This window comes from Anas acuta, chromosome 9, assembly GCF_963932015.1.
Source record: "Anas acuta chromosome 9, bAnaAcu1.1, whole genome shotgun sequence".
NCBI classification, from domain to species: domain Eukaryota; kingdom Metazoa; phylum Chordata; class Aves; order Anseriformes; family Anatidae; genus Anas; species Anas acuta.
Genome location: NC_088987.1, coordinates 3,851,201 through 3,868,678, shown reverse-complemented (window position 1 = coordinate 3,868,678; position 17,478 = coordinate 3,851,201). Strand labels below are relative to the sequence as shown.

The following is a 17,478-nucleotide window of genomic DNA, read 5'->3' as shown; positions in this document are numbered from 1 at the left end:
GCAAATAGTGCAGACGTCAAATTTTTAGAGATTTTATGTTCTTTTAACAGAAGTGGAACATCTTGTCAAGGAAGCCAGTTCAGAGAGGCACTGGCTATGGTAACTCACATCCTTCCAAAGATCTCCTTTTGAGGTTATATACTTTGGTGGTCTAATACTGCTACAGCCTATGACTTAAGCCATTCTTTGGCTCCAGAGTGATGCCACTTGCAACTTTCTCATTTCTTCATTACTAATATTTGTCTTACAGCTCTCCAGCAAATACCATCATGTCCAACTTTACATGGCTTCCCTTCATCTTCTGTTGCTACCAATAGCAACGAGGGAGGTTAATCTTTCTGGCCGTCTGCAGCTGTGAACTGACTCAGCATTTGCATTTCCTGATGATAGGCTGATAAAAGTGGCATAAATCATCCTCTTGAGAACTGTGTATAAATACATCTTGTCAAACGCAGGAGTTTTGGGAAGACTCAGAATTAGACACCCCAGACCTCTCTGGAGTCTTACACTGGCTCTCCATTGTAAACAATTTCTATACACAGTGGCTGGCTTTACCACTTAGCTATTTTATTTCTGCTTTGATTGTTCATGTTTTTGGTGTCTTGACAGACAGCATTGGATAATCCTTTATACTCCACATGAGGTTGTGTGTGTATACAGAAGAATCAAATGTCTCAGGTCAGAGCTCTTTGAGAAGACAGAAATTTATTACTCTCTTCACAAACAGCTTTAAGTTCTGCTGTGTGTAGGCTAAGTCACAGAGCTAGTGGGATTTTTTGTCCGCTTCTTGCCTTCTGTGAGATGAATGGATGGATGTTGCTTTTATTCACAGACTGTGTATGCATTTGAATAAGACCTTGGCTAACTTTCCTTTTTCTTGGCTACAGCTCAAGCCCTTGAACTTCTGATACTGTTTTACCTTGCTGGATCTGTTTCAAGATTAAAATGCAAAGACCGTCAGCTTTTCAACAGGAATAGGCTTCAAGTTTTACTCAGAGAACACACTAACAAGATGATTTACCTTCTGCCCTAATTATTTTCCTCCTAAAAATGTTTGTCATTTGACCAATAGCATAAGTAACAAATGAGCAACCAACCTAGATAAATAGTTGAAACTCAACAGTCAAAACAAATAGTCTCAGACTGAACTTCATTGGCCTCAGCAATTTAGCAAATACAAATAATGTGTTACTTGTGAAGATGGTGAATTGAATGTGTGCCCAGTCTGAGACAACAAAGGTGGGCTTATGCATGCCACTGTGCTGTCAGGCAGCATTTTCTGGGTGAAATTCTGGGCTTTTATCTCCTTAGAGATCCCGCCTGTGAAATGATGTAAAGCTGAGACAGGTGCTTTAACTTCACTTTTGTCCTCTGCTTGGGGATTACATCTCCCCTGCCCCTACAAGTGACCTTGGACCTTCCTCTCCCCTCCCGGGTGTGGTGGCCTGACCCTTCTACCTCCTCATGAGGAGGCTACTTCCTGCTGGTCTTCTTTCTGCTCTTGCAGTAGTTTTTAGGCTCCCTAGATATATTAGCCTTGAGGGCTTGCCTTCATTCAATATCGTTACTAATACAGCTGCCTTATTGGGTACACACAGACTTCAACTACAGTTTGTAAAAAGGTCTTTGGAAGCTTGTGCAGGTCTTGTGCCTCTCCCTTTGGTCAAACAGAGGCCTGGCATAGGTTTGCATAACACCAATCCTTTTGTATGGCCTAACGTGTCTGGAATGGAGCAAAAATGTTTGCTGTTGTTTTTTGCTGTTGATTGTTTCATTTCTCTGTGAACTGGGACAGGATCATAGGAAGAAGCTACTCAGGTGTTTGGAATGAGGAGCTTCTAAACGTGTAAAAGAACATGCACTGAGGTGCTAGTGGAGAACCGTATTGCAAAATAACCAGTTGAGTTCATTGCTTAAAGGCCATCCTTACACTGAAGAATATATAGTCCTACCTATTTTTGGCATCTTAGTTACAGAATGTTGGTCTTTATATGTAATACAGGTGGTCTGAGTTTCAGTGATGAATTTAATTTCTATTATGCTAGAAGTCAGCAATGATTATTTGTAGCAGTAAGCAAAGTTAGAACTACAGAATTAGAAGAAAACTGATAAAGAATGAACAAAAGTGACTGATAACACCTGGGCTGGTAGTGCTAAAGAATTTGGGTTAATAACCTCTGCCTGCTGTGTTACCTAGTTTTAATCCAAACTGTTGTGTTCCATGAATACACCGCTGAGTTTCACAGTCCCTCCTTCAGGTACCAAAGCAGGTTAAGAAACCCCAAGAACATTCTGCTAAATGTATTAGGCCATATTCATTTATATGTTCTGGCTAATTTGTGCTGCTCTGGTGATGCAAAGCAGCCATAAACCTGGATTAGTGCAGTGGAGCAGTGGGGAGACTTCAGTAAAGAAACAGGAAGACTGTAGTTTGCTGTGGTATTTGCTCCTCTCTGAGACTTGTATCATTAATTAATTGACTAACTTAATAAAATTCTAATTCAATGCAGATCAATTCTCCCAGGAGTCATGCATATAATAAAATTATGACTTTTTTTTTTTTTTTCCCCTGGAAGAGACATAGACTGTATGTAGGGGTAAGTCTTCATCTGTTTTAATTAGTTATTACTCATAGTCTTAAAGGATTTGCCCTTAGCTGTGAAAAATGAACACGCTTTACTCTGCATCTGCACAGTTTTGCAGAAGCAGGAAGGAGACAGGAGAACAAGACTGAGCATTTGCTCTATATCCATGGAGAGGAGTAAGTCTTTTTTTCATTTGTTTAAAAAGTTGTATTTGCTTATAGTTGAAGGGTATAAAGAAATAAAAGAGCTTACAGAATCTGAGGTCAACTTCTAAGGTCCGTAATCACCACCTTTGACTAAATTAGCAAGGCAGTGGGAGTATCTTGTCTTGCTGTATTAGACTGTCACAATGCCTACCATGAAATAGTGAGCAACTGACATTAAACAGATACTAAAATGGGAATCTTTATTTCTAAACTCTTAAAATTATATATGATCCCATTCTAAGAAGAAAATGGAGTATGCTTTGCAGAAGAAAGATAAGGCTAGTCTTAAAGCTAGTACAACACAATGTTTTATACTGCCATTTTCTCCTTATTATATTTTATTTGCACTCTCTGTCAGCATAATGAACTAAATCTTGGGAGACATAAAAATTCCAGAAATAGCTAATAACAACTCTTGTTTGAAACACAGCATAAGTTAAGCAAACTGAGCTGAAGTAGGTGTTAATACTTCATTTCCTTTATATGTGTAACTAACAAACCTATTTTTACAGTTACTTTTTTTTTTTTTTTCCCAAAGAACAATTAATAAAGGACAGATTTTCATAACTTCAACTACAGTCTGTGCACATGGCCCCAGTCTCTCTTGCTTCTGTTTCTTGATTGCTTTCCAGTAGGAAATTGATGGTATCTCAGCTCAAACTTTTTGAGCATTAGGATCAGTCCCAAAGGAATGAACTTGACAGCATTCCCCCTACCACACTGAAGCAAATATATGCAGTATCATGAATGCGGCCTTCCCCTTTTTTATTGAGATTCTTAGAAGTACTGAGTTTTTCAATTTGCATAATTTACAGGAAGTCCACATAGAAATTAACATTAATTACATTGTTTCTTATTCTAAATTTATTCTTCTCAGCTAACTACCAGGTCAGATTTAATGCTGTGTTCTTCAGAGCTGTGCTTTGAGAAGCTGAGATGTACAATCTAGCAATGTCTATAGCTTTTTATATTCATTCTTTCTGTATTCAAAGCATTACTTGCCATAACATTAGGGCTTGTTCATATGCATTACTGTACCTCTTTAAATTAAGGTGTAATTTAAAATCAGTGTCATTAAACCAGTCCAATAGACTGTGTTGCCACTCTTATTTCAGCATAAACTACATTTATTTCAGGTTAGTGTAAATCAGCTAGGAACACTGTTAGCTTAAGATATAATAATCCATTAAATTAGACTAAAATTGCAGACCTCACAGGATTTTGCACTGCTGTACACTTGCTTAAATTAGCTAGAGCAAGTTTATGTGTACACAAGGAATTAGAAATGAAATCAAGCACATTAACTCTGTTAGAGTGCTTCTCTCCTTCAGGTAAGCTGCCTTCTACACCTGAATGTGTTCCTTCAGCACAAACTGGTGCTGTTTGTACATGACGTTGCATTGGGTGGTGTAAACATCACCAGAAATACTGCAGAAGTTTCCAGCTCCCAGCTTCCCAGAAGTTTCCTCTGGCTTTCCTTCCCTGGCACACAGCCAGGCTGCTGTCCTGCCTGCCCCTGTCCCGAGCTGTCTTCTGGGTTCCTGTGCCCTTAACTTCAGAGCCAGAGGTGGGAAGAGAAGAGAATTTGATTTTGTGGTTTGCCCAGTTCATTTTGCATGCTTGTTTTTCTCACAGCTCAGTCCATCTCTCTATTCACAAACATAATAGAGAAGGGGGACGGAGAGGGTGAGTAATACTAGGAGTGGGTTTTTTGCGTGAGGAATGGACTGTATGTTGTTGCTCTTCTGCAGGATTTTTAGGAGGGAAATATGCAGGTGCAAAATGGTAAAAATAACCTACGCTCTATATCTGGAAAGTTTATAGCACCATCTGTGCTTTGGCACAGCTTTCATCAGCAGAGAAATACTGGACTGCTTCCTTACTACTAGTGAATTCTTTTACCAAGTTGCCATTAAAAAAAAAATAATATCTTTGTGTATTCAGCAATATTTTCTGAAATATTTACTACATTTTTCTTTTGTTCCTTGAAATGAGTGAGTTCAAAAGTGCGTTTTTGGGGCCTGTATTTTTCTTCTGCTTAATTTAGGCTCAAATTATTCTTCTATTTTAGATGAAATTCTGAAAAGACTCAGCAGGAGAGAGATAAGGAAGGGGCATCTTTAGCCTTTAATTGAGGTTTCCGTCTTGTATTCAATACCTGTGGAGCTCTACACAGTGCCCAGCACTGAAGAATTGCATTGGGAGCGCTGTGACAGTGGTGCCCTCCCTGGTAGGAGTACCCCCACCAATTGAACTTTCTTGTTTCCATCACAAAATTAATGGGGGGACAGAAGAGGTCCATCTGCAGCTGGCATCACTGAAGCATTTTCTCTTAAGAGCAGTGATAAAGACAACCAGAGTAGCTATTATTGCCTCATGCTTACAGCAGGTGTTAATGCAGCAACCTCAGTGATCATCATGAGGGCAGCAGCTCGGTATCATATTGATATTAAGAAGGAACTAAGGCAAATACTATTTTTTTTCCAATTTATTTTATATTTCTCTTGGTTGCATGTCAACATCAATAAGGACAGCAAAACAGCTTTTTCCTATTTTTTTTTGTGCTGTGAAAAAAAAAGAGAAGAGGCATTTAGGCTTCAGTCACTCCTACTGCTTATGTGCTGTGTGATTTTGATAGGAATAGATATTTTTCCTTTTTATCTATAAATTCATTTATATAGTCCTTGGTATACAAGTTGGGACCTGAGTTGTACTGGTATAAAAATTGTTGATGTTATGAGATGTCTTAGCTTTTTGTTTATTTTTCAGGCAACGAGTATCTGAAGGTATGGCTTGTTAATTATACAGTATGCACCTCGTCAGCTCCACTATCTTTAACCTGTATGAGAGGAGCTGTATTAAATTTGTACCCTTATGAAATACTAATTGGTCATCAACTGCACCAAAGTATTGGAATAAGAGATTGTTTTTTGTAATACTAAAACAAGAGAGCACCATTTTCAAGGGGAAATTGAATTAAGGTTCTTGAGAAGGAAGCTCCTAATCTTTGGGAATGCATGAATGTAAGCCCCGTGTAGATTTTATCTCCTAGCTGTAATAAAAGAATGAGCACTGTAATTGGAATATATTTTATATATATGTATATGTATATAAAATTTCCTTTAGTTGATGGCAGGTTCTAGAAGAGGGAACCCTTGAATCTAGCAGCTTCTGAATTCTTGCAGTTTGTTTGAGGGGGCATTAAAACATTGTGAGGAAGCAAGTAGATCTGCAAGGATCCACTGGATGGATTAGAAAGCAAACTTGATGAAGGTGGTATTTCAGAGTTCCTCAAAAGGCTCAGTTTGACCTGAGGTTCTTCCTGGGAGCAAAATGTTTGCTAAGAATGGTCTGGTGAGTTTAATATTGCTAAATCGTTAAATACAAAGGAAAGTCAAGTTGCTTTTGTGCTTAAGATACCTGAAGAAAAAACGTGTTAAGTAGGTTTGGGATCTTGTGAACTTTGAATATGCTATAGTTGGAAATCCAAATTATTTAAAAATTTTTTAAAAAGAAATCACAGTTTACTGACAGATTGGCCATCTGCCTTCTGTTACATTGACATTGTTTGCCTTTAATTTTAAAATGTAAATAGCTCTAAAATGTTTACAGATCCTCAAGGAAAATATAGTTTGGTGTTATATATCTTAAGGGGCCTATGCTGATTTAAGGAGGATTACTGAGCTAAACTGTCTTTTATTGATCAGCTGTGTGTAGTTTTTTAATTGTTATTTATTATTTTGCAGCACCTTCAATGTTTTTTGAACTACCAGACAGAAAATACATAGTCTTCAGATGCTGTCCATTGTAGGCACTGATTTTGAAAACCTGTAAGTGCTCATTTAACATAGCTGTCTGTTGTCTTAAAAATATATCTACTGTATGCATGAGAAAGTACAAGCTTGTTTAAAAGCTTCTGAAGACTTGTCTTAAGGTGGGGAAGCATAGTCATTTATATATACTTGCTACAGAGAGTTTTTCATTTCTACATTTCATTTGATTAGACAGTGCACTCAGGCTTGTAGTTTATGTATGTATATATATTGTGGTAGGTATATTGATTATTAGACATGTGAATCACCGCTAAAATTCCATATTTGTATGTAAAAAAATAAATAAATGTAATATAAGCTCAAGCTTCTGAATGCTGTGAAAGCAAGGTTGGTTTTCTTTGCACTGTAATCCATGTTCTTTTAACTGAGACTTCAAGTGATGCACTCAGTGCTTTTGTAGGTATATTCATTTGTTTCTGAGAGAGGAAAGGCAAACTCAGAACTTACAAGACTGATCGATGCTCTTTACATGAAGCAATCCTGGGAACACTGTGTACAAATGTAACCAGATTTGTGGTTCTTGCCTGCCTCCCCCCCCCAAAAAAAAAAAAAAAAAGAATTTTTGGCTTGCTGAAGACGATAGGGAAATGTAGCAGGACAGATTATCCAGAACAATTTGTTCTCTCTACTTCTTTATTTCATTTTTCTACAATGTGCTGTAAAAATCAAAGTACTATTCCTGCCTCAGAATGCTGAAGGCCGTGAAACTAGTGTTGTGAGGACGGAATGAAACTGGAAGCTGTGTTTCTCTCAGGGATTAGAGTGAGACCTGAACTTGAATTCCTTGTATAAAGGGGATGTTCATGGCATGTTTAAGCTCTACCCTATTGTGACAAAAGAAATTATTTGGCAACATAGTAGAGCAGCAAGTAACACAGGATGGTCTGGGCACCAGTCAAATGTTTTGACTTGGTAATGAATTTTTCATAATCTTACTGAGATTTTGGACAATTTAAAGAACCTTTTCTTTTTAAAAACATCAATGAATGTCCTTAACTGTCTTGCTGTGTCTACAGACTGTGTCTTCTCTACAATGTATGTAGTCATTTGCTTCATTTCCATGCTTTATCAGGAATGAATGCACATGCACTGCGGTTCAGAGTATGGTATGGGTCATCACATCTTGTAGTAACTTTTGTGAGATGCAGCTGTAAGTGCCTCTTATACCCTAATTATTTTCATATAGAAGTTATAGAAATATTATGTCCATGTAACAAGTACTGTGTCCAATATCGAATAGAATTCGTACTTATTTAAATTTATTCTTAACCAGCCCATTCCCATTTACAGTGTAAGCCTTAAGATGTAATAATTTAGCTTATTTTGAAGCTACAGTGATGAGTAATTACATAATTCATAACTATGTTGCTTAACAGATTTCAACAGCTATGTTCATATCCTTCTTGTCCTGGTGCATATATACATACATACATATATATATATATATATATATATATATAAAATACTTCTTCTTGTCAGTTTTTGACTTTGTTGATATTCTGGTTAAGCTGTATCTGTGCAAAATAGCTGGTACCTGGCTTAGATTTATTAGATTTGCTGTCAGCTGAATTACCTATTCCATTAACTAGTTATGTCTTCAATTTATTTGACACTGTTGATGAAAATGGGAAAATGGAATGGATTTCATGTTCTTGTGTCAATTTCTAGAATACGGAGAGCTGAACTGTGAGTTACAGGGTAGTTTTTGTCCCATTAATATGACAATGTGATCCTGTTATGCAGCTGCACTTTAAGAGTTGAGAGATCTCAGGGCAGTGCTGGTGAGCGTGTATTTCTGTGCACATACTGCATTCTGTTTGGGCAGGTGGAAAAAAAAATATCACTGAGAGTTAAAATAGGCAAAGAGAGAGAAGTGCTTGAGGTATCAGCAGAACAAATTTGGGGTATGACATTAAAAAGTACACACACACACAAAGCTCATAGTGAGACTTAGTTGAAACAAGAAATTTAGTTTTTACTGAGCTCGACAAGTGGTAATGAGGAAGAAAGTCTGATACCTTATGCAAGATGTGAACTCTGACCTGGCTGCCAAAGCCACCCTCTGGAAGGATTTATGTACCAATCTGCCTAAGCTGAACTGAAAAATTTCCAGCGGTTGCCTAGGCTCTCGTAGAAGATGTCATTAAACCTCTCCTTATTGAGAAAATAGCAGCTGAACATGCACTACAAAATGCTAATTGGATACCACATTATTGTGGTTTGAGCTATAGTGAGACATCGATAAAATACGCCAAACCAAGTGAATTATATTATTAGACTTCACAGTTCAATCAGGAGAACAGGCATCTTATTAGAAAATTTGGCAGTTCAGTCAATGCATTATGAATCTCAATCTCCAAGGTATATGGTAAAGCAACGACTGCTTTAATGTATGCAATCTGATCATTAAAGTATAGAAACATTTATTGAACTAGTAAAGTATGTGCTTGAAAATGGAATGAGTTCTGTCTTAAATGGCATCTCATAACAAGGATCAATAAAACACTTATGCCATATGAATCCTTAAGATGACTATGTATCTAAGAGTTGTTTTTAGCTGGTTTATTTTCTCGAGTTGGTGCAGACAACTGTATAGAAAAAAAAAAAAACAAACAACAGTGAAGACTGTCATTCAAGTACATTTGTTTTCATTCAGCATGATAAATGAAATCCTTTTGAAGATACTATGTACTTGAATGTATTTTAAGGCTAGGAAGGTTTTGTCTGCTATTTTGTGTGTTTGTGAAGTTGGAAATGTTTTGATTTCACTTATACTTAAGTTTTGTGCATCATTAACTGTGTATTTAACGAGAGGCAAGGAAGACAAGTGCAACGCTTTCTTAGCTTTATAGTTGTGTGAGGCAGAATTCTGTGATGGGACTGGCAACCAGCAGTCTGAAGACTCGGCTCTTCTCAGTTCTGCTGGTTATAGGCTGGTTTGCATAATCTCTTGGTCAGTTACTTCTCTATACTTGTTTTTCCACTACTTTTTTCATCATTATAAACAATTGTTCAGTAATTGAATGTTCATTGTAGTATCAAAGGCCTTGTTTTGGTGTTTGGAATGGTATCAATGGTGTCTGGAATGGTTTCTCCTTGATATTTTAAAGTTCATTTGGTGATCAGGATGACTATGAAATGGCTGAAGTCTTCCCACACAAGTTGTGTACAGTTATGTACTATTAATCCTTGCCACAAAATTGGTGAAATATTTGGTTTCAACTTTTCACAGCAGTTGAGTACAAATAACATGGGGCTTCTTCTCATGATGATTTGTTCTTTAGTTTAGACTTTTTATATATTTATCATAGTCGTAGTGGAAAAAATATAGAAATAACCTGCAAATAATTTATGTCAAAGAATAATAACTACTGTTCTTTTTTTTTTTTGTTGTTGTTTTTTTTCTGCACAGGGGCTGAAAACTGCAAATTTTAAATATGCGTCCAAAGATGTCTATTGCTAATTTTATCATCCGTAGGATGGACTGAGAAAATCAACAAGAGTTTGGGCTGTGCAGTCTCTCATTAATATGTTTTGGCTTCTGGGATGACTACTCAGAGGACATACCGAGATAAGTGTTGCAATATATTTACACAGACAAGAAAAAGCTGTTAAGAAAATTATTAATATGTGTTGAAAAATGCACATGAATATATATATATATATATTCCAGTCTGTGTTAGTGGCATATGTAAGGATTATACATATATGTGTTTAAGGGGTGTGTGTATGTGTATAAATGCATATTACTTCTCAAAATTGAGAATTGCTTGATTGAGATTGGAGTTGTTAATTCTCATGGCAATGACAGTCTAAAAAGGCAAAAGAGAAACGATATATAAACAATTTATTGAAAGTGAAGTCTGTAAATAATGATTTCTAACCTCACCTGGTCCTAGCTCTGTTACTCTTTCATTACAAAAGCTATTTTTAACAGTTTTTAATTGCTTATCATTTGCCACTTCCTAGTAAATCTATGAAATACTGAAGAACAGACAGATAAGATGATTTTTCTGTCTTTTCCAACTGAATTTCTATTTCAGATATGGATAAGAAATAAAGATTTTATAGTATGTCTGACTGTTACTCTCATTATCTAGTATTTTTTGGGAAGAAGATAACTTCTAAGGTCTTGGTCCCTTGCCCTCTAAAGGTTTAGAAGGAGGAAAGAGAGTACAGATCATGAAGTGAATCAACAAATAACATTCGTTTAATGTCTCAGAAATTCTCTTAATAACATGTTTGTTAATAAATGATAAGAACTGATTTTTTTTTTTTTTAATTTATTTTTATTTTTTTAAGACTTCAGTGAGGAGAATTGGAAATCCTTATTTAGAATCAAACAGTTTTTTTACGCAGTATGGCTGAGGGTCCGGTTTCTTACAAGCTTACCTACCTACCTCCAGCCTTGTCTGGTACTTTGAAACTCATACAGGACTGTGGGATACCTTCACTAAGGTTTTGCAATGAATATCTGTATAAATTTAATCCTCCATTAATATTGGATTTTGAAAATGGCTCTGGAAATGGATTAAAGTTTACAGGTAATATAATTTTGAAGAGTCAAATGTATTACAAGAGCCACTCTTCAGATCTGGTCATAAGCTTGGCATCCAAATCAGCTTCATACAGTTATTGCTGTTTGTAGGTGAATGAATATAATAGAAAAAATAGGGAATTATTCAAATCACTCTAAGATTGCCAAATATTTATCTTAAATTCCCAGAGACAAACTGGGCATTAAACTGAAAGATAACATTTAATATGTGCTACTAGATATTGAAGGAAGTATCAAAGTAGTTGATTTGCCCACTTTTGCTATCATCTATTATTTTAGACTCATCATGCTCTTTGGAAAGCTGAATATGAAATGACATAGGAATGATCTGGATAACCAAGATCCATGGTATTTTGTTCCTGTTCAGTGACTTTGCTACTTACCATTATGGAGATAAACTATACTGAGGTAGGCACAGTTTATTAAAGTTCGTGATAGTTCTGGCTAGCACTAGAACTTGATTAAAATTCCAGTGCTAAGAGTCTATAAGATAAAGATTAGTTCTCAAATCATCTGCTAAAGAAAGCTACTTCTTAAAAGCATGAAAGAACCATGTTCTCCAAGGCATTATTTTAAGCTGTAGGAAATTGTGTTGAAATCTTTTTAAAGTAAGTTCTAACATTACCATTTATCCTCATTAATGCACAATAGCAATACACATTTCTGTTTATTCAGATTATATTCTAATAGTACTCTTACCTGAATAAATTTTGAGGTGACACACACATTTTCAAAACTGCTTATTTGCTCCCATCTTTAACTTTAACCCAGAGATTCTGCTCCTTTTTCTCCATCCCAGAACCAGAAACGTGTTTTCTCTTTGGGAAACATGATTTTCCAGCTGTTACTCTAATCTTTCAGTCTTCTCTACTTGCTTCCTTTTTACTCATTTCCTGTGTAGTTCTAAATGTTATCCATCCTTTAAAGTTTAGTTTGAGTTCCTGAGAACTTTTTCTGCTTCTATAGATTTGTATCCTCAAAGAGCTCTCTGTGGCAATGTGCTCTTCAGGTTCTCCTACTTTGCTTTCCTTTTTCTGTGCTGTTCTTCCTCTTTTCCATTTTATCCTCCTACCTTTGATCTGAGCAGCAAATATCCTTATGATATTTACAGGAGAAGTAATATTTGGATAGTTCTTTGTTTGGTATTTCCATTGGAAATATCACAAGCAGTCATGTTTCCATGATATTTCCATTGACATTAACTTCAGAATGACTTCCTTTAATCGGGCTTATGGGGGAAGAAGCTTCATATTCATTAGCAACCTTGCATGTTTGCTTTATCTTTTAAAAAATGTTTTGATAAATGAATGGGGAGGAAATGATCACAATCAACTTGCTTGTCTTTATTCTGATTGAAAACTATAGCACATGTAACGTCTGCAGCTAAGTGATGTTCATCTTCAGGAAGAATGTATTGAGGTGATTTTGATTATTATTTTTATACATATAAAATAATTCATTGAATAGTTAGTCTAGCTAACTGTTATTCCTGGAACAGTTGCTACTGCTTTTATTCTAATTTCAGGATCAAAGATTTCAAAACAGTAAAAACTTATTTTTTGTGATATTCTCTCAGTCTGATCACCTTAAATTTTCAGCCTGTTGTTTTACAATTTCTGCTCCCTGATGCATTGCGTCATATTTTTCCACTAGTTTTTGATACTGCTTTTTTTTCCCCCTTTCTTCTTTCCTTTTTTTTTTTTTTTTTTTTTTTTGGTAAATCTGCCATGCTTGATTTTGTCAATCTACTTCCTAAACATAAAAAAGTTAAGAATTTCTAATTTTATAAATAAAATTATGTTTTCAAGGTAAAAAGTCTCTGAACAGTGTAAGTTCAACTTCTGCAATAATTGTGTTATAATGGTGGGATAGTTACTGTAATTTTATGACAGATAATTAGGAACTGAATTCTTCTAGAGTCTCATGTGGAATTTAGAGAAGAATGTTTATATAAATTTGTTGAGGAATAAAAAGGATGAGTATTAAAATAATAATAACATTTTTTTTGAAGATTGAAAGCAAAAGTTTAAAAACAAACAAAAAAAAGCAAAAGCATTTCTCCTTTGAAAATTATTGGTTGTGCGTGAAACTTGGCATAATTGAGAATTAGGAATAATTAAGACTGCAGGATAGTGAGTGTCAGAATGTCTCTGCGTCTGGCCTGTGTCTTGATGTCTCTGAGATGTCTCTGCAAGTAAACCTTTGACAACATTTTTTCTGTCATCTGCATATGTGTGTGCAGAAAAATGAGTTATTCTCAAAAAATGAACACACAGAATGGTAAAGAAAGGTATTTTTTTTTTTTTAAAGTCTTTGTGTAAAGTTGTCTTGTGTTTTATCACCAAGTTTATTAAAAAATTAAGCTGCTGAAAGAATGCATTAAACCTAATGTGGACATAAATACAGGCTAAGCTTTCAAAAATAACGTTTGATTTCATGTACTGAGAAGTTTTAACTGTTGTCCAAACACGAGATGCCTTATTTTAAGGCCTGATTTTTATAGGATAATTATTCAGAAATTCTGGATAATTACATTATTTCTTTTGGGAATGCAAAAATCATTAGCTACAGTTTAACGTTTTATTAATAGAACCACAGATTGTGCATATCAGAGTTTCTTATAAAGAGGTCATTTCATGACAGCAGGCAATGGTGAGAACAGGGGTGGGAAATATCTGGGAAGCTGTTACAGCTGGTGGTTCTTAACTTCAGTGATGATAAACAACATAGATATGCCATACATTAAATCAATATAAGATATATCATAATCTTCTGAATATGATTTTTTTTAAGATTTTTTTAAAAAGAACGCTTTAAATAAAATATTGATTTTAACAATGATAAAGCTTGTGTTGAGACAAAAGTTTAGATTTAATTCTGAAGAAAAATAAATCAATTATATTGATCAAGAAATAAGAGTAATGAATTTCTGCATGTAAAATTTGCATCTGCAGTGTACTGTGCCTAGAAGAATTGTTATGTGGAGTTAGGACATGTGGGTTCTGTTCTTGGCATTTTCACAGAATTACTGAATTTCTGTAAATCAGTCATTTAATTTCTATAGTTAAGTAAAACATCTTCTCTGCTTCATAGGAGTGTGAAGTGAATATTAATTAATGATTGTGGGGTGCCAGGAGTAATGTTGGCTGTACAAATGTCTAACTAAATCAAGGTTTTAGGACACACATTTGCATAAAACTATACTAGAAAATTAGTTAGAGCCAGCCATGAAGCATCTTTTAGATTCCGGATAACATTTTACCTTAATTTGCACCTGGCAGAATTTATAGGCACAAATGGATTATAGGGTGGGTGAAATATCACCCAGTTGAAATGTAAGTTGCATCTTATTGTAGCAGGTGTTCAGGCAAATAACAGTGAATCAAAATATGCATAAAACCATACAGCTTGTTTGAGATTTCTCACATTTTTCCGATTGACTTTGACAGGTTTTCAATTGCTTTTTTAGAAATGCTAGTGTCCTGTGATGAATGGCATCTAGCTAACAACATAGCCCTATTTTTAACCCCAACTTGCTGAAACATGAATTCAAATTACATAGGAAAAAAAAGATTAGAAAGGAAGATTAAAATATTTTGCAATATTAAAACTGTGAGGTATTTTGCAGAACAAGTGTTTCAATTCTTTTTTTTTTTTTTTTTTTTTTTTTAAGTAGCTTTGGAATTTTGCTTTAACATTTTCTTAGTACTTTTAATGCTTCTCAAAATCTTCAGAAGCACAAACATTTCACCTGAATACCTAGCCATTATGAGGAACGCTTGAAGGAGGTTTGGGAAAATCTCATTATATAGAGAGAAGGTGAGGATCTTCTTGAAGCCTGGATACTAAGGAGCTGTGATAGCTGAAGCGGAAGATCCTTCTGGACTCAGATACTTCTGCCTCTTTAGCAAACTAAGCAGATACCAAACTGAGGGGAGAGGTTTCAATGTCAGGTGTCAGCTGCCTTTAGTTTACATGAAAATGCTACCACAATGATAACTCTCATGTAGCATGTCTTGATTTCAGCATCAGAATTTTCCAGTATAACAGAGAATTTGTTTAGACATTAATTAATGAAGCCTGGCTTCCTGCAGATTTTCATCTAATAGCTGACTGACATTGAAATATGAGAAGTCATAGTGGCTTAATTCCACTGCCTTCTCCGCCATGTGGATTGGATCCTTCGTGTAACTACACAATAATTCTTATTTTTTTATTATTATAATATATATATATATATTTTTTTTTTTAATGAAAAGAAAATTATGTTCCTATACTTTTAATCTGGCAGATCTGACTGAAATTGGCTAACAGTTCCAAAAATTCCTTTGCAGCCCACGTGCAGCCCACAGACCTTGTCTGTCAAGAGAAGTCACCACAGTATTAGCTCATTTTTTCATGTTTTTTTTTTTTTTTTTTGCTTCTTGTTAATTCAGTCACCTTCAGTGATGAAGTAAGCCCCAATATTTGTTCTTTGAGATGCGTTGCAATGGCTTACCTATTTCTTTTCTATTTGCACTGTTTCAGGCTTGGATCTTTATGTTTTCATTAGCCAGCATGTAGAATGTTGAAAAAGGATAAATTCTGTGAACTTGGTTTCAGGTAATCTACCCTGAGTATTTTATTGCAGCATGATATAATTCAGAATCAGGAAATGCCTGTGAAAGTCATGGGTGACAGGGACTGTGTTTATTCATCAGGAATATAAATGTCAGTGACAGGAGGACTGTTTAAATGCTCCACCTCTTTTGACAAAGTTGTGACAGCCATACCAGCTTCATGAGGCCTGTAAGCTTATAGGACAGCTTAATTAAGGCAAAGAAAATTTTGTATTTGAGAAAATCATAGAAGCAAATAAGCCAAATATAGTGCTTTGACAAGTTACTTTGAGCCTGGTCCTTTTCTTAAGCCATCTAGTCTTTGGCTGATCACTTCGCCATCTGGTATTTCGAGAGCATGTCTGCACCCAGGAATGAGATTTCCGTGCACTAACTCTGTCCTGGTTGCCTTCTGTATAAAACACCTGCAGGCAGTGCTACTGTGGTAGGATCCTTCTCCTGGGATTGCCTCCAGTGAAAGTGAAGATATCAAGGTCATAGGTCAGCTAAAGAGCTTACACTCTCTCTTTACCTCCATAGGAAAGTACTTTGTAAACTACTATCATAAATTTTAAACTTCTGAGTGGAAGGATACCCAGGATGCCTTTGATCAGATTAGTCTATGTTAAAATTCCTTTTTACCAAAAAGAAGTGCTGAAGCTATTTTTAGACATATATTTAATCAAAAAAAAAAAATCATTAAAAAAAAAAAGGCAACAACAATGCTATTTTTGTCAGAAATGAGGAAATGGCAAACCAAAAATCCTCTAAGTTGTAATTTAAGAAGGCAAACCAAATAAATAAATAAATAAATAAATCTAGCACTGCACTGTAACAGGATTTCCTTATCAAACACTTTCCAGATGCTGTAACTGTCATTTAGGCCATGCCAGTGACTGGTATCATGCCAACCTAATACAAGTTGGTTCCACTTGTCACCCTTTCAATTTCCCAGCTGGACCCAGTTTTAAAGGGCATATTAGCATTATCAAAGTAATCTTTAAGACATGTACTGGCTTTCTTTTAAATCTGCTTTGTTTCTAAATCATATTAGTGGGGAGAAAAAAAAAGAAATGCTGGAAAGATAAAAGGAATATTATTATTTTTGTATGCTCTCAACCTAAATGCATTCTCTTCTTCTTTCAAAAGAATATGAAATATCCAACACATGACAATTGAAAACACTTTATTAAAGAGTGTAAGAGAATTCCTTTTGCAGTCAGAAATTCAATTAATACATATCCCCCGTTATTAAAATAAAGTTCATTAAATTAGCTGAAAAATGTTATTGCTTCTTAACTTTTCTGGAGTTTTTAGAGATGCTTGGATGGAAAGCATTGTGTGGAAGTATTTATGCACAAAATTATAGTGTCTTTAATTCTGTCAAAGACTGTGACATATTGGAACAATATCTCTGTTAAACCATTATGCAGATATTTAGAGCAACTCAGCCCTTTTTAAGTTGAGCACAGACCTGTATTATTGGTAACCTCAGTAAGAGAGATATCTAGCTCCTGGTATTGCTTTATTTGTTGTCTGTGAACTAGGTGACTCAGAAGATCTGATTCAGTTGTTGGTTTTGATTTTTTTTTTTCTATAGTTTCAGTTAATACAATTGTTGTTACAAGTTATTTCACAATGTGTGACTGCCAAGAGAGCTCTGTGAAATAGCTTCTGGAAACAAGACCCTGTTCTTTC

General features: G+C 35.3%; 3 long non-coding RNA genes across 3 annotated transcripts in view; all 3 read left to right on the top strand.

The window, feature by feature from the left end:
• Nucleotides 1-393: 393 nt before the first annotated feature.
• LOC137861332 (uncharacterized) lies at nucleotides 394-2,005 on the top strand. Its single transcript, XR_011099547.1, has 3 exons — nucleotides 394-521; nucleotides 610-678; nucleotides 888-2,005. It is a non-coding gene; the product is annotated as an uncharacterized lncRNA (long non-coding RNA).
• Nucleotides 2,006-2,181: 176 nt separating this feature from the next.
• Nucleotides 2,182-10,791, top strand: LOC137861354 (uncharacterized). Its single transcript, XR_011099559.1, has 4 exons — nucleotides 2,182-2,439; nucleotides 2,577-2,597; nucleotides 2,696-2,761; nucleotides 10,037-10,791. It is a non-coding gene; the product is annotated as an uncharacterized lncRNA (long non-coding RNA).
• Nucleotides 10,792-11,420: 629 nt separating this feature from the next.
• Nucleotides 11,421-17,478, top strand: part of LOC137861353 (uncharacterized) — a 25,112-nt gene continuing 19,054 nt past the window's right edge. The window contains exon 1 of the long non-coding RNA XR_011099558.1: nucleotides 11,421-11,590. This is a non-coding gene — a long non-coding RNA (uncharacterized lncRNA). The remainder of the gene's footprint in view (nucleotides 11,591-17,478) is intronic.